Source organism: Aquila chrysaetos, chromosome 11 (genome assembly GCF_900496995.4).
Source record: "Aquila chrysaetos chrysaetos chromosome 11, bAquChr1.4, whole genome shotgun sequence".
Taxonomy (NCBI): Eukaryota; Metazoa; Chordata; class Aves; order Accipitriformes; family Accipitridae; genus Aquila; species Aquila chrysaetos.
In genome coordinates, this window is record NC_044014.1 from 3,214,135 (window position 1) to 3,238,737 (window position 24,603).

General features: G+C 40.3%; 1 protein-coding gene across 2 annotated transcripts in view; it reads right to left on the reverse strand.

The window, feature by feature from the left end:
- The window catches only part of DOCK1 (dedicator of cytokinesis 1), a 320,074-nt gene that overhangs the window by 87,657 nt on the left and 207,814 nt on the right, over positions 1-24,603 (reverse strand). The window lies entirely within an intron of this gene.

Here is a 24,603-nt window from a genome sequence, read left to right on the forward strand (position 1 = left end):
ACTTGCAGGTCAAGCAAAACACGTTTTTAAACATGAGGTAAACACTATTTTACTTATGGCACAAAACCACATAAAAATGCTGTCGAAGGGCAATCTTCAAAACACTGTTCACTGTTCTACTTCTAAAATGTTAATTTAGTACCTGGTGTAGTTTATTGCTTTTCTAAAAAGGATGCTTCTTAAATTGCAATAGGAGTTGGCTTGACAAGCTTTAAAAATAAAGCCAAATGGTATAGTACAAGTAGGTCACTACATATTCATGGTGCTGAAGAGTAAACATATTATTCTTTGGTACCCTAATCTCCATTTTCAAAATAAACATTAGATTCCTCCTGAAAACTTTAAATTTATGCTATGAAACTGCCAGCTAATGCCCAGAGAAAAGAACTTGTCTGTTGAGCAGACTGTGGTAGAGATTTATGTCTCCTGAAAGTACCAGCAACGATAAAGACCACTCATGACACGTGCTACTTCCCCCCCGTCCCCCAATAGCAATCATTAAAAAGAGAGTTCACTATCGAATTCAAATAACAAAGTTAATCTTTCTACAGGCTGACAGACAAATATCAGAATTATTTAAAACAAACCAGAAGAGGCAGTTAGAAAGGTCTTTTACTGAATTTAAGATACCTAGTGATCTGTCCTGAAAAAAAAAATATTTAGCTAAATGTTTGGTAACCCAAGAGAAAAGAAGCTTCCAGATAACACATGGGTATCAGGATGCTAAGAGAGATTATTTATGTATACTAAATTAATAAAGGAAGGCAAAAATTTTGACGCCACTGGGATGTATCTGTACTCTAAAGTCAGATCAACCCCACAGTAGTGTAATGGAGGAGAAGGAAAGTATCTAAACATGAAACTAAAAATTAAATTTATAGAAGAAAATACAAAAGAAAATTTAAAAGATGAAAGAATGTACAAAATATAAATGGATATATAAAAATAAATATATGTAGGTATAGGCACATCCATACATTTTACAATATTACTCTTTATAGCGAAGATGTCATAGGCACCTTTGCACTTGCGTCCAGCATACGCAGGGGTACATTTCAGGAACAGCACTTCTGTGCGTTATTCACCAGTACCTATGTCAGTGTGTATATTTGGAAACAACTTCACAAAGAGGTTTTATAAATGAGATGAAATAAGCATACACAAGAATACACTGCACATATACGTATTTTTGATCTATGATTCAAGTACTGAGCTGTAGCATATACTAAGATTGAAACTGAAGTTATCCATGCAATCAGACTACCAACAGTTTGATATGTAGACTTACACCCTGTTTTGTTTTGCGGTTTTAAAGTCTGATAATATTATGAGACTCGTAAGTCTTCCTAGAAGAATTAGTAATTTAACATAGTAGGAAGGGCCATCTAACGCTCCTTGCCTTACGAAGATAAAATCGGTTCCAATACAGGAAGGATTATGCCTACAATTTAATTACGTTGCCTCAAGACATCACTGTAATGTATTCAATCTGCTCCATCTAATTAAGCTTTGGAACAATCTCATTACTTTATATACCATTATTTTTCTTTAAATTGTAACTCTCATTTTTCCCCTATATTAATTCTAGTCAATATCAATAAAGAACAAATAATGCAGAATCTATTGTACATTGCAACTGCAAAAGGACCATAGCACAGCACATCTGTTAAACTGTAGTTGTAATTAAACAACACTATCCTCTCACAGTCCGTGTGCTACCCCTGTAATCAGGCTGCTTTAGGAAGGTAGGTATTCCTCCCAACTTTCTACAGCAAACATGAAAAGAAGAGATGCAGAGATTTAAGTGTTGATTTTTGAATCATTCAAACTCCATTTTAATTTTGATTTGATGATACACTCAATCCTTCCATTACTGGATAAAATACTTCCTAACATAAGTCAGTGAAAAAAGTCCAGTTCTTGTCTCAGTGAACGTCAACAGAACAGTATGTTTATTCTAATGGTATATCTTCAGTTGCAAATCAAATGTAAGTCAAAGAGGATTTTGTGCCTGTTTCGACCAGTACCAAAAGGATTGCTGGAAATATCAACAGTCCCTTTACTACAACATGGGGTCAGTCAAAATATGACTATTCCAGATCATGGTACTGCAAAGTGAAACATGACTGGCACAGTACAATAACAGTAAAATCCATTCTGAATAATCCAGATTTAACCGAGGAAAAGCAAAGTTATGAAGTGGATTAATCAGCAACCAACTTAAGTACTACAACCTCCCGGCACAACTGAAGTCCCTAAAAAGACCCCATCGTGGCTAAGCTCACAGCGCTCTCTGGTATCTTCTAGGACCTCCAGTGCCAAGAGAAACAGCAAAATTACGACAATTTTTAACTAATGAAGCTAATTTTAACAATATATATTAAAGTATTGGCAATAAGAAGTAGCTAGTTGTGTAGCATACTGGAACAACAAGAGTAGATAGATTTCATCACAGTACTCCACCTTGGTGTAAAGCTTTATTTTTACAGGGCCCAACAAGGAAGGGCTGGATTTAGATAAATGCAGTTTTCTATCAGGCTGAGATCACTGACTACCACTCTGTGTACTACTGACCACCTCATCATCTCTTACGTAGCCACACAAAAGCGAGGAGAGGTGTCAGCTGAGAAAAAAAGGTAAGTATTTCTACCCGGAATATTCAACACCATCCTGTGAATGAGCTGCAATTCAGTGAAAAAGATTCTGAAGAAATAACAACGGACACAGGGCTACAGGGCAAAAGTAAGACAGTCAGGTTGGCATCACTTCACCATTTTGGTACGACACTGAGTCGTGTGGTTAATCAGACAGAAAGAATACTACCCTGAAGACATCATTTGGATAGAAAAAAAATGTGCTTGATGAGTTCTTGGCTATAACCTATGAAATGGTATGTTATCACCTGTGAAGTTTGCTGCAACTCATGAATGTAAAAACGGTTCAGGTTTATGCCCAAATAAAATTCAAAAGAGGAAGCAGAAAAATTGTATGAATCATTCCAGGTGTTAGTTTAATCCTCTTCCTTCTCCAAAGCAGGCACTGACAATTTTCAGTAACTTCACTGTCAAAGTTAGAGAAACTGAAGAAAGTGGGGGAAATTTGGCTCTTCAGAATAGGCAGAATTAAACCAAATGCATCAGTTCTGAACTGAAGAATAAGCTGGCTGCTGCTAACACACGTAAGGATGAAAGGTGTACTTGGACATCACTGGGCCAACAGACAAGTAATCAAAACTATCTCCTCTGCTCAGATGGAGAACATCAATCCGCAGTGGTACACCTTATCTTGCTGTAATTAATAACAAAGATTAGCTTCCAGTTGCACGTGCATAAAAAGAAGTGCTTTTCTTGAAGTTCAGTTTCGATTAACAAAAGAATACATTATCTGTGTCAGGAAGAGGCACAAAAGTTAAACCTTGAAAAAGAGAGAAGTTCAGAGACTGGAACCGATCACCATGTACTCCGCTGCAAAACCGAGAATGTCACACACAGCAACAAAATCTAACGCTAACATATTGGAAAAGATTTGTTAGACAAAAGACTTTATCAACCCAATTAAAAGAAGGAAATTAACATTTCCTATGATGTGATTGGAATAGAAGGAATATGATTACAGAAGGAAGTCACTTCAGGATATGTGGAAGGAAGAACGACTGCTGCTAAAGGGCGTAAGTATCTACCAAATAACAAAATTAATGTCCTGGTCAGATGAGGTTTATGCGTGCTGAGCCCCTGGGGATGAGTGTTGCTGGGGCTGGCTCCCAAACACCTCAGCAGCTTTCTGATGTCTCTTCTGTTGTAGTTGGGTCCTTTGAGGTAGGGATTGTCCTCTTATTCTGTGTTCAGATAGCTTCCGTCACAGTGAGGTCTTACACCATCATCAGGACTTCTTGGTATTTTATTCCTGTTTATGTATTTCCTGATAAGACACCTTTATCAGCTCTCCATAAGCCAGAAGGAATAATGAATCGCACAAACACGCAGTGGAAGGCTGCAAAAGTGTTAGTCAGATGGTGGGCAAGTAAAACAGCTGAGCATCAACGTGCCACCGCGTTGCAAAATGCTCAGTCAGGGCTGTATTAGGGTGAGGGTCCCCCGTGAGACATGAAGTATTTCTTCTTATCTACTCGGCGCTGGCAAGGCCTCGGCTGGAGTATTGTTCGGTTGAAGTCACCGTGCTTCGAGAGTGACACAAAAATACGGCAGCGATCTCAGATGAGGGAAGCAAGGGGACAGGAGGTACACCAGCCATGGCACAGGTTAAACGTTAGGCAATACTTTGTGATGCTAAGGATGGGCCGTCAAGAGCAGAAATCTCCCCAAAACCCCACCAAAACACAAAAAACAGGTTAAGCAAACACCTGTGATCTGGTCAGGTACCATTCACCTGGTCCTGCTTTGGGCAAAAGGATAGACTCGTACTAATTTCTTCGGTAACTTCTCCCCATTTTATGGCTCTCAATCCAGAGTCAGTAAATCAATTAATATGCTGCTGATTCAAGCCATGAACTAACTTCTATTGCAGCTACTGAGTTCTGCATATTGTTACTGTTATTGATTACTAATCACTTCCAATAGACCCATAGGTGGTTAACTGGTTTGTGGATGCACGTTTAGAGATTGCTCCACCAAGTACTGCAAAAATTAATGGTTTGATTCTCTAATTTTACCCTTGCAGAGAGGCCCTTTTTCCCACGAACAACCTCACTGAATTCAGGAGGCTGTTTGTATGTATCAAATCTAGACTTCAGCTGGCAATAATAAATGAAGAAGGGACAAAGGGATTCAATTAATAAGTGTAACAGTAGTCACTGTGCCGAACAACTCATTTTTTTTTTTCCTCTTTCTCAGGTACAGTTGGTTTTTCTTCCTCCATTCTCTCTTGTAATTAGTCAAGTGCCCTGACTTGCTTGTTCACTCACATTTAAAAATATTCTATGCCCCATTTTCTTTCATTCAGCTTCTCACATCACTGGAAAGTATTTGCAAAAGCTAAAGGAACCGAGGAAAGCTGGAAGCCACACGATGCTGCAAGACACCTCTCTCATCTGGCAACACACACACACAAATCAAACTGCCCCTGCAAAAAGATTTTTCTGGAGAAATAATCTAGCGAGATATATTCCAAAAGTAGAAACATTCTTACAGTATATTCCATTTTGTACATTATTTAGTTAGCTCTAGTACCCAGGGATTCGGATTTACACTATAAGCACTTATGCAAAACACTTACGATTGGAAAATATGAAACAATACAAGCTACAAAAACAATACAAGCCCAGTGTTTTTCCTTAAGCGAACATCAAAAAAGAACGAAAGAACGAACGAATGAATTCCCTAATGATAGAAAAATTATCTAAACAAGAATATACAGATACAGCTTAAAATAATTTAGGTTTAGCTGATAATTCAATAAAAGAGAGGGAATTTGGAGTGAGGTTATAAAAGGCGCTATTATGATGTCATTTCAGTTAATTTAGATGGAAGGATAATGAATGCTTTATTACAGCTGATCAGCCTTCCTGCACATCATCATGCTTTCCATGCTTGAGCTTTTGCTTCTCTGGGAGACAAATTTACTGTGCATATATGAGACAGACTACTCTTATCTTGTCAGACTGCGTATGAAACAACAGACCTAGACCTTGAAATCCCAATGCAAAACCCAAACCTGAACAAATGCTCACTAAAGCATGAATAGCAAAGCCTTCTTTTAAACAGCAATCACTTCAAATACCTTCAAATTCTTTTTCAGTGTCTGTGTTGCAAAGCACAGTTAAGTTTTAAACAACTTTTTACTTACACACGAATTAAAACTTGTATTTTAATACACTCCTATAACCACTTCTCTATTGGCATTGCATGCGGTATGGTAATTGTCCAGTTTGAACTCTGGGACATAGAGAATACATAGTGACCTCATACGCATATCCTGTACGAGTCAAATGAAAGTCAAAATCGTTAAAATGAGTGAGCATGAAGGTATCTGCCCTCCTTGCATCTCCTGTCCAATTTTCTCCCTTTCCAAATACTATCTCTCTTTTCTTTTCTGGTGACGTTATTACTGTTCAGCCATCTTCACACCTCCAGACCTGACAACTGCTCAGCCCAAATGAAGGTTTCCAAAATCCTTTTAATTTCACACTTCTGTGTACAATACTTCTCTGTCCAGTCTCCCTTTCAATCTCTCTTAAAAAAAAAAAAAAAAAAAAAAAAAGATTCCCTGTAATATCCTCTAATTCATTAGGCTAAAGAGCACTCAAAACTTAAAACACAAAACGAACAAAAAAAACCAAACAAAAAACCCCCTTGACCATTTGCTTTCTTTTGAATTACAGTTCCTGGGCTGACTATGATAATAGTAGAGTAATCCCAATGAAGACTTGCTACTAAATACTTACATTAGCATAATACTCTCATAATGTCTACTCCACACCAGCACAGGTGCACCATGTCACTTTATTAACCTATTTTCTAATAAATATTTCAGAAACAGTTTTAGCATATTATCTATAATCACTGACACCTCTTTCCTAATTTATATTCTGTGCTGTGTGTCCTCTAAAACAATGGGGACAGCTGAATGAAAAAAACTGCAAGTTACGAAATTCTGAAGGACAAACTTGTGGTCTGACTACCAATAACAGGTACTGTATAAGAGGCGCAATGTATTATTTTTCAAAACCGCCTTCGCAATACAGCTATCTTGTACCTTAAAATCAAACTGAAAGAACAACCCTGTTGGAATAGACGGGCAAGAGCGTCACACCACCGGACAATCAAATGATAAATGTTTACAGAAATAAACAATATTAAAAAAGATCTGGATTTACATTCCATTCAAATACCCTTGCAGACGTCCTCTGCCTACCCAGCAGCCGGATGGATCCGCGCTGATCCGCAGTCCACCTCAGACACCTGCTAAAGTCGACAGGACTTGCCGGCAAGAAAAGCATCCTTTCTTGAGCATGAGGACAGCACCAACGCGACGCTCAACCTGAAGCCCAGCCGTCTGTTTAATGGACTTGGCGTAGAGTCAGAGGAGCACAGAGATGTTGAGGATGGAAGGTGCCTCCGGAGGTCTCTGGTCAAACTGGAGCAGGTTACACAGGGCTATGTCCAGTTGGGTTTTGAGGATCTCCAAGGGTGGAGATTCCCTTGGGCAGCCACCTTGGACAACCTGTGGCAGGGTCCGACTGCCCTCACTCTCCTCCTTTCTCGACTACTTGTCTGAAGTCTAGGCTGTGGTTTCTTGATGACTTTCAGAGCGCACGAAAGAAGAAGCTTTAGGCCGCTACACTCTCTCAAAAGCACCAGTAAACTTTGTCTCCTGAAATTTTATCTAAGGTGTAACTCCAGCCATGGATATAACCTTATGTACTAAACTTCACCTAGAGAATTTCATGACAGAATAATAAAAGCGTGGCAATAGTGTTTTCTAATGGAAATGCTAGAAGACAATTTAATTTAGGAGTTTTTAGCTAAGGCTACAATACTGGGAAAGTAGCAAGTGGACAGCATTAGTGTTCCTCTAACCCAAAAGTTAATATTCTAAAGAAAGACGACTTACTCAATTCAAAGAGACCGTTTCTATTATGGTAGTTGGCAAAAACTTGCAATGGATCTCGTAATTTAAAACAAATGTAATTTGTTGTAGTGCTGCTGGAAGAAATCTCTGCAATCAGGTTAGCTATTAAACAAGCAGTTTTCATTATAATGTGCTGCTCAATAAAATGCAAACAGTCTTTGCTACGGTACACATATCATCACCTTATCCTTGGTGAGTTTATTGGCGAAAAAACATCCCTTCCAAGCAAGTGTGCAACCACAGAGGACAGCTTCGTCGGCTCTCAGATGACCGGAGCCTGCTGGCCAGGGCTGGTGGATCTCTCCCCAGGCTTCAACACCCAGCTCTCCTGGCAGCCTGGTGCTTTCATGGGCCAACAGCTGCTGTGGGTGCAAACAGATGCCGAACCGAGCTCTGCCCTTCCAAACTGAGAAGAAAGATGGCTTTCCTCATACCCCCTCCACGCAAGATGCCTGCAGGTCATTAACAACGCAAGAAAGATGTCATCTTAGTTCTCATTTTGACTCGATCTTGCATGGGAATTCAGCTAGATTTTGCAGCGGTAAAAATCAATAAAGCAGAAGATGTTTTTTCCTGTTGCGCTGCTTTTTAAAGAAGCATTCAGTCTGGAAAGAGAAATAATTAAAAAAAAAAGAGAAGCAACTCATGGGAAGCGTGGAAAAGGACGTCGCAGGTAGATTTTCCTGCAAAGCGTGAAAGTTCTGACTGAATTTGGCCAAAAGTTTTCAAATACTTGACAGTGGCTCACAGTTTGCAGCACGGGAACCTCCCTCATTTTCTGCTGACAGCACTGTCCTCTGTAACTTACCCATTTCCATGGATTCCTAGATGTGAATACAGATTAAGGCTACTTTAGGTAATTATGGATAAATCAATAGAATCGATTCCCTACATTTCAAATTCTTTGGCATTTTCATTAATCTTGCAATCAATTGTTAAGACAATTGCAGCTGGCTAAACAAATGTCATAACGTTGCTTGAAAAAGAATCTCAGTTTTTCCTGTGGATATTTAATTACTTTATCAAAGTCCATCACAGAATACTAATGAGGAAAAAGAAAGTAATCTGCAGACAAAGAAGGTGTCCAAAGGTTAGTTTAACACCTCTTCAGTGCTTCTGGGGTCACAAATCAGGTGTGCTTAGCAACTCAATTTGCTGGAGAGGTGTCTTCTTTTTGTCCATCACCCAAAATGTAAAGTTCATTGTGATGCCTGATGGCAGAAAGTTTCCATGGGAGCTGAAAAGAATTTGGCTTTTAGTTCTATGCCTTACTACTACTTTTATTGTCTAACTACCAAGAATCACAAACACGGAGACACTGTCCAGAAGAGCTGAGCTTTCACAAAATTGGGATCCACTTCCCCAACAAACACACACAAGAAGTGACTCCCTGGGAAGAGGTTACAATGCAATTTCTTGTAATAGATGAGAACGATAAACCGCAGCAGCTGCTCTGCTTTGCTGTTCCACGGATGCTTATGCGGCTGACAGCTTTGTGAAGGGATCACTAATGCTGGTAAAGTAAAAAAATCTTACTGGAGCTTTAGGTAAGTCTGCATTTGATCCAAAGTGTGGCTCTCAGATATTAAAGTGACACAAAATGTTTTAAGAAGGCAGTGGGGTATGTCAAGGAGAGAGCGAAGCGAGACGAGAACAGCGCTTGTCTCCTGTACAGACTATTGCTTGCCTAACCCAGCTATTAACCTTTGGACAAGATCAGTGGTTTGCTATTCTTTTAATTTCTCTTTCAGGCTTCTGTCTGATACTGTTTGTAGCAACGAGACAGGACTGGAATAAATGCTTCAATACGATGCTTCAATACGATGCTTCAGTACCTGCCCGTAACAGCAATCCTCCCAGCACAATGCCCATCAGGAGCCCGTCCCTTCCGCTGTTATTAGCAGTGTTTTTGGCTCCCGTGGAAAGAATTAATGTATTCTGCATCCAAGGGATTGCACACGGAAACAGTCACAAATGATACAGCACAAAAATCAGGCTTGCAGGGCAGATAATAACAGTATAACATTTATAATGGTTTGGGTTTTGTTTTTTGTTTTTGTTGGTTTTTTTTTTTTTTTTTTTCTGTTCTAGTAGCTCCCTTATTTTGGGGAAGCCCAGAAACACCAATTACCTCCAATTGCCTTCAGCATTCATTTCATTCTTACTAGGCATGTGTTTTCTCCAATTTAGAAGGGCTAAGTAACACTGCAGATAAAAATGAACTGTCTCATAAGAAACCGCAATGGAACTGAACAATGAAACCCATTCTGGTTCACTCTTTTAACAAGCCTAGCACACGCCAGCAGAACTGCAGGGCAGCAGAGGGACATTTCCGACACCGCAAACAGATCAATTTCCAGCCTTTAAGCAGGTATCTCCTGCATCGAAACAACGTGCTCTTGTGCAAGGTGGCTGCAGCGTGCAGTCTTCGGATGCGTTCAAGCCTAGGGAGGATCCGGCACTTGCTCTGACATGCCAATCCTCCCTGGAATTTTACAGCTGGTAATTAGTTTCTGCCTGGTGAAGTCAAAGCCTCAGAGGCAAAAGCCATCGAGGTAACAAAAAACACGGCCAAGTGTGTCAATGGGACAAAGTTTTTGCTAAAAAACTTTTTGCATGAAATAAGTCATGAACTAGAATTGCGGATGTATATATGCCACTGATACGAACACGACTGTTTATGAGTACAGCCAAACACGTCTTTCATTTTGTTAAGAAGCTTAACCAATTTTTCCAGACATTTAGACCTGAATACGTTAAGCTCCATTCCCTGCCTGTCAAACACGGGCAACACAGAGAAAGCAGGATCTGCTCCACCTCCGGAGGACGGAGGCACGCAGCCGATACAATCCGCACCCTGCCCCAGCCTCCCCACGGGGGAGGAAGATTAAAGCTGGCTGGGAAGCATCACTAAAGCACGCCCGTTCTCCAGGGAAGGCTGAGCATCTCTACACAGTTATATGACAAATACGGGCTTCAGAAGCCTTGCAGCTGGATCCTCCAGAATGAAATCTGGTTCTCTGCAATTTCTCTTATGCAATACTTTAATTTCACTCTCCCTGTTAATCCTGTGGAAGCTCTTTAAGCTACTAAAATATGCTACACTGATAAAGTAGTTTTAAAACTACAGGAAGCTATCTGGCTTTTGAAATACAAATAGTAGCTTGGAAACCCTTTTCTTAGTGCACCATAAGACTAAAATTTTACTTCTGACAGCTAAGTTTGTAAGACAGTGTAATAACCTAAAGGTACGGCTGCCATACATTGAATCCTCACCTTTGCTAAGACAGAGCCGTACAAAAGCATGCTTTAATGTGAAAGAGCAATAAATGCATCCCCAATACTAAGGCAGGTCTATTTACTTTGTCCAAAAAGCAGCACTTTGAATTTGGAAATCGCCCTAATTTGGAAAAGTTCCTGACTCCAGCAGCATCAGTGGACACCAGAAAACTGGAGCGTCATAAATCCCACCGTGCAGATGGTGTGATGCACCGTGCAGCAGCGCCAGCGCGGTTAAATCAGACACCGGGCTGTGCTGCGAATGTATTCCTGAGCCTCGCAAGGACAAGACAGTCAGCCAGTCACCTCACAAAAATCAATGCTACTGGACCGATTTTCCTGGATTGGGTCAAAGTATAGTTGGGCAAAAGGCCCGCATAACATTTATGCACCATTTATGCTCCTTTTACTTTCTTCTCTGGCCTCAATTACACGTTTTGGCTATCTCTAGACAGATAATTTATAATGCCAATGGCAGTGAAAGCCAGCAGCTTCTCTATGAGTAGACTGTAATTATTTTATGGGCTCATATGGGCAATAGAAACGAAGTAGGGAAAAATCCAGACTACCCCCAACGCTAGGAGGTTTTCCCACCCAGAAGAAAACAATCAAACAAAATGTTCACGTTGCTTTCTTTCTAACCAATGGGTGTGTATATAGTAACACCTAAAGCCATCCTGATCTTATACAGCCTAATGTTATGTATGAAAGAGTACGTAACTTTGCCATTGAAACGTTACCGGACTGGAAGGAGCTGAATTCCCTGCTGGCTGAGCCCCCGCTGAGCTTTCCGGGCCGATGACCAGCACCCCGCGGCTCCGAACCCCGACAGCGGCGATGCGGGCGGGCAGGACACTGGCTACGTGCCTCCCCTGCAGCTCGTCGCAAGGGCACGCGTGTGCACGCAACAGGGTCTTTTTTACCCACGGTAAACCGTAAAAGCCCTCAAGGACTTTATGGCTTTTAAGTTTACTCGTCCCTGTAGGAATGCAAGTTTCTAATTCAGAAACAACCTCGACTACTCAGAGCTTCAAGCTTTTTTTTTTTCCGACCCCATTATGTTACTTTTCTCATCTTTTCAAAATTTTCATATAAAATTCTGGTTTTAATAAACAATGAATTTGGAAGGTAGAGTCTGATAATGAAAGTTTTAAGGGAAACCATTAATGCAATCACTGGAAGGAAAGAGTTGAGGAGAAGCTGGACACAGCTGGAAGGTATAGAGACAGCATATCCAAGTCTTTATATATACGAACGAGTGGTTTGTTTGCTTGATGTAAAGGTCCAAATACCAAGGAGCAAAACGACTGACTTTATAGCACTGAAAAATGCAAACTTGAATAACATCTCTCTTTAGCGACCTGTCATCTAAAAAGTTTCTAGAGGAACACAAGACTTTTAAGCCTCACCATGCCAGGACGTCTGTGTTACAGATCCACGCTAAGCCAACACACAATCTCCTTCATCCCTCCGTTGCGCTGAGGTTTAAGCAATAATGTACGCGAGAGGTTGTACAGCACTGACTTGAGGCTCGTGACACGGTCATTGAACATTCAAGACTTGCAGCAATTACAGCTACCGAGCGTAGGATGGGCCGAGAGTATCAAGACACAGACAGATCCTGCGAGGATGAAGCCTTGGTTGGAAGCAGCTGGATTTTCCCGACTCCCAGTAATGAAGCTGCTGCTACACCGTCGCGTAAGCGCCAGCACCAGTAAGCTAGGAGCGATCTGAGCGGGATGCAGGGACTACCCACAGGAGCCTTTCGATGGAGAGAGGGATGCTGGCATCGCAGGGATTCATGAAGGGCAGGGAAAATGCTGCTTTTAGAATGGATGTTGATACTCACACAGATAAGACTTGCCAGCGATTTCAAGTCCATCTGCAGCAGACATTATGGAAAGTCTGGCAACAGCAAGAAGCTATATAGGCCAACACTGAACAACCAGAGGATTTGTCAAAGGTTTATATAAGGTAAAAAGCACAGTTTCCTGGATTTTTTCCATATGCTAGCAGACAAATTAAAAGCAGAATGGCATGCACAGGTTGTTCAGATTTTACGTCATTTCAGCTTTAACGTCAGCAATATCCAAACTGTGATTGCTGAAAACTGATATCCAAAAGATACTCAAAGTGGCTGCAAGCGGCATACGAAACTCTGATATAATTTATAGTGGTTTCAAGCAAAAGCTTTAGCATTACAGCATCAGCACAGAAGCCTGCAAGAAGGGGTTGGTTTTGATCACACCGATAGGCTAAAAAGATTTGAGAATCCGTGTTGAAGAATTAGGGGATGTTAAAATTGAATGTGTGTGCTATTTTAGCTCTCCTCAGTTCTTCCGGGTTTTCAGTAGAAAACAGTATTTTAGAAGAAAACACATAACAAGTGTTTTATAAATTATAGCAAAAACAAATTCAATTTTTTTTGACCAAAATTGCCAACTGAGATAAGGTTTTTTCCCTCATATTTTAAGAGCATTTTCCTTTTTCTCCAACTTTATTGGAAAGAATAGCCTCCCCCACTTGCTATTTAGGTTGGGTAATATACATTTTACTGGGGGAAATAGTGAAAGGGGTTTTATTATCTTTTTTTTAGCTATATCTACCTTAATATTTAATCTGCTATATTGCAATTGTGGAATTCCCACTTTACTCATATTTAAAAGTTAGGCACTTCCTAAACCCCATGCATAGTATGTAAAGGTGCAAACGAGCCTTGCAAACTGTGATTTAGTTCAATACATAACAGAGCATGAGATGATGATACCACTCAAATGCTGTTCCTATAATGGGGAATATATTAATTTACGTTACATTCACTCAAAATTTGCAATTCATGACAAAATTATAATATTTTTACTCCCAAGGCACCATTAAATGTTTAAGAGCCAAATGCCACTAAAAAGGGAGAAATACAGACTTCTGCAGGGCCCTCCTGTGATTCTAACTCTTCAAGCGTCGACATTTTCATCAGAAATTACCTAATTTGCTTTAGTAAAGTTGCTCGCTCACAACTGGGGCCAGAAACGCTGTTCAGAGCCTCTCACCTCTCATGGAATGAGGAAACGTCACTAATCCGCTCTTAGTCAACAAGCTGTGCTACGAGCCCTCGTTACACAGTCTCATTAAAAATACTTCCATTAAAAATACCATGTTACAGCCCAGATACAAACAAGTGTTATTTTCTCTGTGCCACAGTAGGATAATTTAATTGTATAGAAACACAAAGACAGAAGAAAAAACAACTCGTGGTCCAAATTAACCCTACATGTATTATTTCTGCAAGACACTATCTTAATTGCAATTACGTATTCAGAGACCAACACAATACTTTGTTCTTAATTTGTATGTAGTATAATGGATGGGTTTTAAATTAGTCAAAAAAGTAAATATTAGTCTGCAACAAATCATAATTACTGGATGATCATAGCTGTGTAAATTAACTTCTGCTAAGAAGTTTTCGGTTACGGCAAACAGGGTTTTTTTTGAAGTTGCTTTGTCCAGCACAGTAAGTGGGGGTGTCACTTTGCTTCTTTAAAAATTACTTAAAAACACATTTACAGGGACAGGTCCAGACAAAACCGGCTCTGGAAATTGTAAGAACATTTTAGCATGTTGCTTTGCCTAAATTAATGTGAACCGCAACGGGAACAGCACTGGGCTTACTATATATACTTTCTGACTTACTGCACCTGCCCACATTACTGTATTCGGTGTGATAAGGATGGAGGGCAGTGCAAATCAACAGCGATGGGTGACTCCAGAACAGGGAATAAAATCTCATTGGTAATTTCACTGAACATCCTGCCCTGAAGATACAGAGCAGGGTAACTCATCATGCAAGGGCAGATTAATGAGCACATGGAGACAATAAATAAAGATGTTGAGCAAACTAAAAAAAAAGTTCCTACGTGAAGAAATAACAGTTTCTTGGAGAAAACACCCCCCTTTTTTTATATGAATGAGCAAAATTGAACAGAATGGAGACCTTTGCTTTGCAAGACAACTGTATAAACCAACAGTCCCGATGATAACCTCAAGACATTGCCAGTCCCACAGCACGTGCTCCGACACGGGGCTTCAGCACCGCTCGGAGCGAGGGAAATGTGTAGCAAAGATCAATATAGGCCCCAGCAAGCAAGGGAAGACGACTGGCTGATCTGGAACTAACAGGGTGTTGAATCCCTTTGAAATATCCAACCTTTTGTACCGATCCCATTTTGTACATCAGAAGATGCTACTAAGAAGCAAACGACTTTCCATCTTAAAAGACCTGCCCTGTGTGCCGTGCAAGTCCAATTTTTGACTCTCCTACTCAATAAAGGCAATCTGCCCTCAGGTGTAACCTGCAAATCACAAAACCAAGCACAATTGGTGTGAATCTTGGAATAGGAAAATGGTGGTATGATGATGTACAAATGAAAGACAAGGTTTTAGTATTTTATCTTTTGTTCCGTGTTAGAAAAGAAATAAAACTTCATTCATTCATCTGAACTGCAAAGGTAGTCTTCGCTGCTGCCTCTGACAGCAACAGAAACCTAATTTTCTCATTCTTTAAGAAGTCTCACCACCCAAAAGAGTATGATCGATCAGGGTGAGAAGCAAACCTGTGCTTCCCTACCTCCTCACCAGCTGAATTCAGTATTTTCTCCTTTTATGTAAAGAGCAGTCAATAGGCACGTCACTGCCCACATACCGACACGTTATTATTTGCCTTGGCGGTAGGAGGGCAGGGACATACACGTGTGAAACTCCTCATTGAAGAGGAATACGGTCAAAAACCTGGTGGACCTGGGCTGAGAAGTTTATGGGTGCTGGCCGGCCAGTGCGAGGACTCTGCTGATGGCCCCTTCGTTTCTGTGGGACTCCCAGGGAAGGTCCGACAGCCCATTTGGTTTGGCAGATTTCGAAGCCAGGAGTCTATACCCGGCGCCTCCGATGGGACAACAAAAATAATGTCTTCCCAACGGCATTCGGGGTGTCCTTTCTGAAGGTAAACACGGGATGAAAGCCCTGCACAGCACTGGTGGTTTGTAATTATACTTTTTGACTTGCGGGACAGCTCTGGCACTGCATTTCAAGGAATCTTTATCTAAACTAAAAATAACAGCAATAAAAGGCAAAGCTGAAAGAAAAGTGGGGTGAGAAGAAGAAAAGATCATCTCTCCCCCACATTCCTCCTCCCAGCCTCTGCAGCTAAAGCTGCTCGCAACAATCTGCTCTGCTGCTACCGAAGTGTGTTGTTATCAACCCGTGTTTCTAAGCACATTTTTAAAAACAGTAAGGAAATGGAGATCAAGACCACTGCTCTTATTAGCTGAAGTGAGCTCAGCAGGATATTATTTGCAAAAACTATCAAGTGCCTTGTCTGGTTTTGCGTTCCACGTTTAGCTGGTGTGTAGCAGGCAACCTCCCATACAAACAACTCCAGTTTTAAACAACAGGTTTAAACTCATAAAAATCTGAATCTGTGGGAAAACGTCTACAGTGGCTCCCCACGACTTCTCCTGGGGAAGAAGTGCTATCAGAAGAAATAAACCCCCACACTTAAGCCCCCTCCCCAAACAACGCGGCAGCTTGAGAGCTGCCCTTCTACCTGCCAGCTCCTCCCCTGTACCGCTGCGTGCACCAAAGGAGATGTGTAAGGCGGGCATGTTATGGCACCGTGAATGCTTTTTTAAAAAAATCTAGATTATAAATGTGTGAAGTAATCACATCAGAGTTCCACCTGTCTCGAACAGACAGTTTTACATCATCCTTGTATTCCTGCGTGCATGCACAGTATGCCTCTCCGCAAGAAACTGTATCAAACCCAGAAAACCAGCTTTCCAGCCACAGAGATTGACTTGGATAAAAGAAACTGAAGAAGCCTGACTATATAACATTTATTTCAAATTAATTTTCTGCCATCCAGCTACAGCAGTTCATTTTTCCCTCTGAATGGGATCTAATAAGACCTAATAGGTGATAAATCAGTTTCCTGGTTTAGGGCATTAAGAAACTGCAGTGATATGTTCTGCTAGACCAGTAAGGTCTACAGCACTCTGTTCCACAACAAGCGGGGCATTAAATAGTCTTAAATCATCAGGCTGTCCCTTTCTCAGCTATATGACCACTCCTGCGGCTTTGAAATTTCAGAATGAGAAATCATTCTTTATGGCAAACTCTGTAGCTGCAAGCAAAGCAATTTAAAAAGCACTTTAGGAGAGCAGTTCCTACATACTGCTTCTGTTACAAATTACTTTGCTTCAGCATTTACAAAATATGCAGTTTAAATAATACAAATGGGTTATCAAATTATCATGATGTAAACAGATAGAAAAGTTGTTTCCTATCAACAAATCCATTATAAACTAACAACAAAACAGGATTATTTACTCAGAATCTATTCATTCCTGCTAATTTGGCACAGTATTATTAGAACTGAAGCTTTACATGCAACACACTCCAATTCTCGGGATAATTTGATAATGCAATACATGTTGCCTGATCCATCTTTTTATACGAGAAAGGTGAAATAAACATACGTGCTAACATCACAATCATTATTCAGCTCTCATATGTCAAAGTCTATCCATCTCAATTACGAGTAATAACAGTTTTACAGAAAGTTTTGATGAGGCTGACGTTTATTATCCTCGGGTCTATAACCGATACTCCAAAGGCTTTATGTTCTAAGTTTAAAGCTGAACGAGGCTGTAAAGAAGGCGTCTTCTTACAGATTCAGCTATGCAAACAGAAGAGGCTCCCATCCCTTACCTTCTCGCCATCCCTGCTGCTGGAGCTCACTGCCCTTGCAGCTCGTACAGCAAAGTGGTTGAGGACAACGCTCTCTCACCCACGTCAGTCAAAATCAACCAGGTTAACTCAGTTTATTTAAGCCACACGAACCCATCCTAGCTCTTTTTGCCTGAAGCCAGGGGGCGAATGGTTACACAAGGTGTCGTTTTGCAGCAATGTTCTGGAAGTGATAACCTCCAGCAGAAAGATGGGAATCGGGAAGGACCATCTAGGTTAAACTTCACAGAAGTGCATACCTCTACGGGTTGTTCAGGGTGAACGTTTGTCTACAGCTATGTTGACCTTAAAAACGAAGTACTACATTGACCTTCTTTATTTTTGTACAAAATTGTGAATAATTTTTCCACTTACGCACCCAAGATGTGAACTGTGCTATCTCAACTTGAGGTCTGGGTTAATATTCATATGAAAAATGTACTAGTTATTGAAATAGAGCAGAACATTTCATGTGAAAATAATATATGATTTAAGTTCTGTTCTTCACTGCTGGTTGTTCACTGCATGAGCACAGGCAAATTACTTAATTCCTCTATGAATCAACTTGAACATCTGTAAGGTCAACATAATGCAGATGATCTTCCCCAGATGCTCTGAGATTCTTACAAAAATAATTCAAATTAATATTATTGTTGCTACATAAAACCATCACTATAAATCTTACTTTATGGCTAACAAAGCATCTTTGACAACGGCACCCCTTTAGCTAACAGGAGCTAAACGAGTCGGTAAAGTTTAATTTACCCACAATGCCCAACTGTTTGAGCAACAAATCCAAAATATGACTTCTTGGATTAAAATGTAAGAACAGTATATGTATGTACTTGCACATAAGATTAAATTGGGCCCACTTGCCAATGATATTTGTGTTGTAATTATCTCAAAAAATATTTTAAGTTAATTGTATTCAAGCCAAAAGTACCTTTAAATAAAATACTCAGATAAGTAAGTGGATTGTGAATGGAAGATCGAAAGTGTATGTAACTTCTAACATCACATTAAAAAAATAATAAATGTTTTACTATGATAAACTAGGTACCATAATAAAATGCTGTTGAAAAAAGGTCATTAGCACATTTTAGACTAATATTTATAGAAGATGGTAAACAACATACTGTATTCCTGACAAGTAAATCATTGATTTGCTTGAACCTTAGACTGGTACAAGAATTAGATAAACAACAGGTTTGATTTTACACCATAGCTAACTCACAGCACTCTGCCATGGCTTGGGAATCAGTTCAAAGACTAAAGGAAAGTAAAATTTGAAGGTGAATTAAAATAATCAAAATTGCATCCTTACTAATATCAGCAAATATTGTACTGGTGTTTATTTTCACACCATTTGCTAAGACTACACAATGCAGCACAACCCCGTATGATGATATGATACCTTGAAAGAGATGCTTTGGTACGTTACCACCTTCCCCGCTGCTCTCCTGCGTGCTCGAGGATGGGAAGCGATTCTAAACCTGTGAAGGAAACATCTCAAATTCTCCTGGGCGAGTCCTCAAAGCAGGCTGTAAACCAGCACCCCTCCTCCCATGTATTGCCACGGCGCATCCCATGCAACAGCGCCCGGGCCTACAGGCCATCATCTGTCTGTACAATTTATGCACGTTATTTTGAAGGCTCTGTCTGTTAGAGCCTTCAGCGCTTTCAGAAATGAGCTGCACTGCCTTTAAAACATAAGTTGCTTTCTTGACGTAGCCATGACTTTACTGCTGGCATTCCGCTTACGCCTGGATTATAAATTCCCGATGTTGCTGTCTTGGAATACCTGAATTTTGACATTAAATCTGTCATTTTCTTGTATGTGCTGTAATTCAGGCTCAAAAATGGACTGAGGGACTCCAAAATAGGGGCTAAAATTCAAAACCTTCACAAATCTGACATCATTCTTAACTCGTTGAATTTGCATGGCAGAATATGCTTCCTTTAGTAGTCCTCCTGCGTTCCTATCGGCTTTCTTGCCCATCCATGAGCAAGGCCCCTGAAAACGGGCTCAGTTACATACATGCATAAGTCTTTGCAGAGTTAAGCAGGGTTTGCTAGTTGGTTGCTTGTTTTTTTAAAACTTTTTCACTGGAACTTAATGCTACTTTTTAAATCTCTTACTTTCCCAACAATGTAACATGCCAAAATTTAGTTACAAAAAAAGTGTTTACACCGAGTTACTGACATAAAGGAGAAAAAAAAAAAAAAAGAAATTATTTACTTGCACCATCTTAGACTCATAGAATGGTTTGGGTTGGAAGGGACCTTGAAGATCATCTGGTTCCAACAACTCCCCTGCCATGGGCAGGGACACCTTCCACCAGACCAGGTTGCTCCAAGCCCCATCCAACCTGGCCGTGAACACTGCCAGGGATGGGGCAGCCACAGCTTCTTTGGCCTCACCACCCTTATTATGTATTTGCTAAATTAGTTTAAAATAAGGTAAACGTTATCCAAATATGTTTACAGCTTTTAAAAAAAACAAAGCTACAATTAATATAGGTCAACTGAATTGATTAGGCACCGTATTTTTATCTCACTGAACTCTACAGAGATTTACTTTCTGTTCAATCATGTTCAAGGACACGCGAGGGTCAGTGCCAAAGCACCAGCATCCAAGAACTACTGCGGCAAGCCAGCCAGCAGAGCTCCCCCATCCCCTCGGACATGTTTTGCTGGGATGTCTATCAGAGAGCAAGAAAAAAATCTGTTTTTTTTTTTCCTCTCTAACGATACGTGGAGTCATACATTGCGTACAAATTGCCTATGCTCTTTAGAAAACCTGGGCTTTAATTTCCTCTTTCTTTTTAATATATGAACTGTCTTGAATAAGATATAAATAACCAAAATACACATGCCAGGTATTTCTCCCTTGGATCGATGAGCATGAGTTGCACTTTTTGTGACTCCACACACAGTTTATTTAACCATGCTCTGCTCGGAAGCAGATCAGCAGCCTCTGCATTTCCCCCTACCAGACAGCATTCCTGGAGCCAGGCAATTTACGATTCACAGAAAGAAGGAAATGTTTAAGGGAACAGTTTTGTAAGTCGACAATGGTCAAAGCAAATGCTTACTGCAGTCAAGGAGAGCTGAAGGATACTACAGTACACCTGGAACCCAAGACCCACTTCTGCTAATTGAATTGTAAAATATACTAGCAAAAAAAAAAAAGTCATTTTCACAAACATGAATTTTTAATTATCCTATTATTTGCAGATCAGGAGACTTACATGGTGGGATAAGAATACCTTATCAATTTATGTTTGAAATTTAAGTATGTGTAACCATCACCAAATGCAGATTAACCTATCAAAAGTTTAGCGTGACAGGGAAAAATGGCTGACAAAATTTTAACTCTTAATATTTATTTTTCTTTGTATTTTACAACTAAAAAAAAAAGGAACAAGAAACAGTGTTATAAAAGTTAAAGTGATGAGAAAAGTTTAGCATCACTGTATCATGAGCAGCTTGCACATGCTGCCAACAGCCAAAATGCAGCGCTCTAGGAGTAAACAAATAAATAAATAAACCTAACCACAATCAGTTACCTTTTCTTCCTAACAAAGAAGTCCTATTAAGCCCAAACAGTGCTCCGCTCAGATTAGTTATTCATTTGTAGGTTCAGCTAGACATTAGGCAAGAGCTGCTGCATCTCTGGCTTGCACACTGAGCATATGCTGCACAGAACACGTCCCGCAAGCCCGGCAGATCCAGGAGCTATTTGTTCCGCGCCGCACAGATGGCCTCAGCAAATGCACAGCAAAGCGCGATGAGCCCTGAACGCACGGGACTTCTGCGCTCGTCTCCTGGAACTGATGTGCACGTGTGCTGTGGGCATGCCCAGGACTTCAGGCAGCTGAGCTGCTGCTCCATGAGGATGATGGATGACGGGAAATATTAGGAGGGGGGGAAAAAACAACCAAAAAACCCCACCAACATAAAGAAAAAGGGCACATTTTTCTTTTTTTTTTTTTTCTGAGGGAGATTTAGATCTATATAAGAATCAAATCGATAATACATTTAAATGGGTATTACAGTGTTCCAACGGACAAACTTCATGAAGAAAAGAATTCCCAAAGGAAAGATGACATCCTTGTGCTTAGCTCTTACAAGACCAACGTGACGGTGTCCAGACCTAGAAAACCCCTTCTGCTGCTGGTGCATCTTCAGCCCAAAGATCTTTCACACCAAACTTTCCAACCGATGTATCAAATTTGGTGATACAACACTAGAGAGTAACATGAGATAAAACCTTCATATGGCGATTTTCTCTCTAAGCATAAGAAAACCAAAACATGTAAATCTTCTTTTTTTATTTTAGAAAAGGCTCTTTGGGATTGCTCCTTCTCAGCCTAAAGCTCCTAGTAGATTCTGCAGCGCTCCCAAATCCAGCACTGGTTCTGTAAGATGTCTCACAGTACTTACCATGCCAAACAGGGTTATTCATCGCACAGACAGAATTCAATTATTAATACATAGCAGTGGGGAGCAGGCAGAAAAAAACCCTAAACCAAGCCGGTTCAATATCACTGCAATTTCATTTAATAACACAGCTGGAAACGATTTGGTGGTAACTCTTTCAGCACATGGCATTCCTCCTTTCTGACCGTGCCATCCGATGAAGGACTGCCATCTTTACAGGCACACGGACCTCTCCCACGGTTCAGACGGAGAGACCAGGACCTTCAGCTCCTCCTTGACCCAGTGAATCTCTCCTACTGCACGAGAACCTGCCGTTGGCACCCGCCAAGTTCTAACAGCATTTATCTGCTTTCTAACACATCCGTCCACAAAACACAATCCAGCCTTTCCAGCTTTTCAATTGAATTAGCTGAAAAACTTGGAAAAACAGTGTGTGCCAATAAATCTTGTCTCATCGCAAGCCGGCTATCTCAGGTGAATTGCGGTATATCGCTATCGTGTGCCACGTGCTTTCTGTGAGACGTCTCTCACCAGTCTGTCTGCCAGACTGGAAAGACAGTTTTTACAGATCTACAGATCAATTCTCATGATCACCCAGTCTTGCAGCCGTACCGCTCGCCCCACACCTACGTCTCTGCCCAGAACCTGCTCCAGTGTGTCTTAATACGAAACCTTTCTATTTATCAGCTATAACAAAACTATCACGGTCCCCACGTTAAATCAAGGCTACTGCTGCATTTCATCTATCACGCTTGTACAGGTAGGATTTCCACATGAGAACAAGAGAACAGCTTTAACAGAAACACGTAAGTAAAAGGGATTAGGTATTTTACAGGAGAGAGAACAGCATGCTCTGATGCAAAACTCTATGTACTGCACGGGGAAAGTTAACAAATTTAAATTAAATCCAGGTTAAGCACAAAATGGAGGAGTCAGTGCTGCCAGGGGAACCACAGAAAAAAATGCTGAATGCAACAGCATTTTTGCTCACTGGCTTCAGTGGGGTAATTTTTTTCCCCCTAACTTTCAGAACAAATAAATTAGCAATTCATGGTACAGATGTCACAAGTTATAAAGGAAATTAATGCAACAGTCAAACTGAAATGAGGCTGAGTGAAATGCTATTATTTTCCCTGTGGACTCATATGTCCACACACCGAGGTCTGCTTTGTGAAGATAATATCCAGAAACTGCTCAGCAAAGCTTGAAAAAAAAAAAAACCCAAACTAAAACAATTCTGCTTTTTTTCAGAGATGCACTTGAGTGTTGGGTTGGGGTTTTGCTGGTTTTTTTGGTTTTTTTTAAAGATGTAACATGGAAGGATTTGGTATAAGTTTGTCATTGGCAATATTCTAGTTTTCTCCTAAGGGCTTTTAGTCTATATATTTTTTCTAACAAATAATTAGTTTGAAATCCTGACTAACAATGAAACAAACCCTTCTAAGTTAGAAGTGCTGAAAGTCTAAAACCTACATTGACTTCATTGTGAGTCAAATACTAAGCACGGTGAAGGATGGAAATCTAGTGTGCAGTCTGCATATTCATACAAAACGATCAACAGTTTTAGTCTATTTTCAAATTTCTTATTAGCAGCTCTGATGTTAGAATTTAAAATACATGTTATACGCTGGATGAATAAATCACATATGCCAGTATAAATTTTTCATGATTTCTTCATAAATCCCTCATTTCTTGTTGTCAGTTGTCTTAGCAGTAACTAAAATATAGGAAGCTGTAAAAATGTCAGTCTAATTTAATTAAGACAACTGGCTGCTTTCAGTAGGATTTGACAAGTATGGACGTCAAAGAGTGCAATGGCTTTTTAGAAATACAGAGAATTTAAAAACCACCTGCATCAGCCCTGACTAGTTGGTGACCATCTTGCAAGTCCCTTGGGTTTTACATTTAGATTGTTTGTAGATTCATATTCATTATAAACTGTGTTTTCTTTCACTTCAGCACCGAACGAGAGAGGGGGTTTTCACCTTCTTCAATCGAGAAACAAGAGTTTACTAGAGTGGTGGACTTTTTTCTTTTGGAGACGATTAGACCAGACCAGAAAAGAGTAAATTAAGACAGGAGGAATGAAGAAAGGGATGCAGAAAGCGAGTCCTCAGCCCTTCAAGAGAAATTACAGCAGAGCCGAGAACATGCTCTTCAAGGAGAACCGAGCCCCTACTCCCTTCCTTAGCAGTCTGCCTGTATCAAAACACAGTTAGGGTGAAAAATGAGCTTTGAAGGTTTGGTCTGCGTACATCCAAGTGTCATTTGAAGGAAAGCCAAACTCAGCACACATTTGTATAATTTCATTGCTACACTAAGGTACTCTAGCACTGAATCTGGCAAGGAGTGAAAATGCAATGATCCCTCGCTACACTCCTTGATCAGTATTCACCTGAAAAAGTACATTTGCTTCTTGGCACTCCTGCAGTAGAAACATTTGGACAAACTGGAAAAGATGAGGAATAATTCTTAAAAAATAAAATAAAATAAAAACCTTAGATTCTGTCGAAAGCA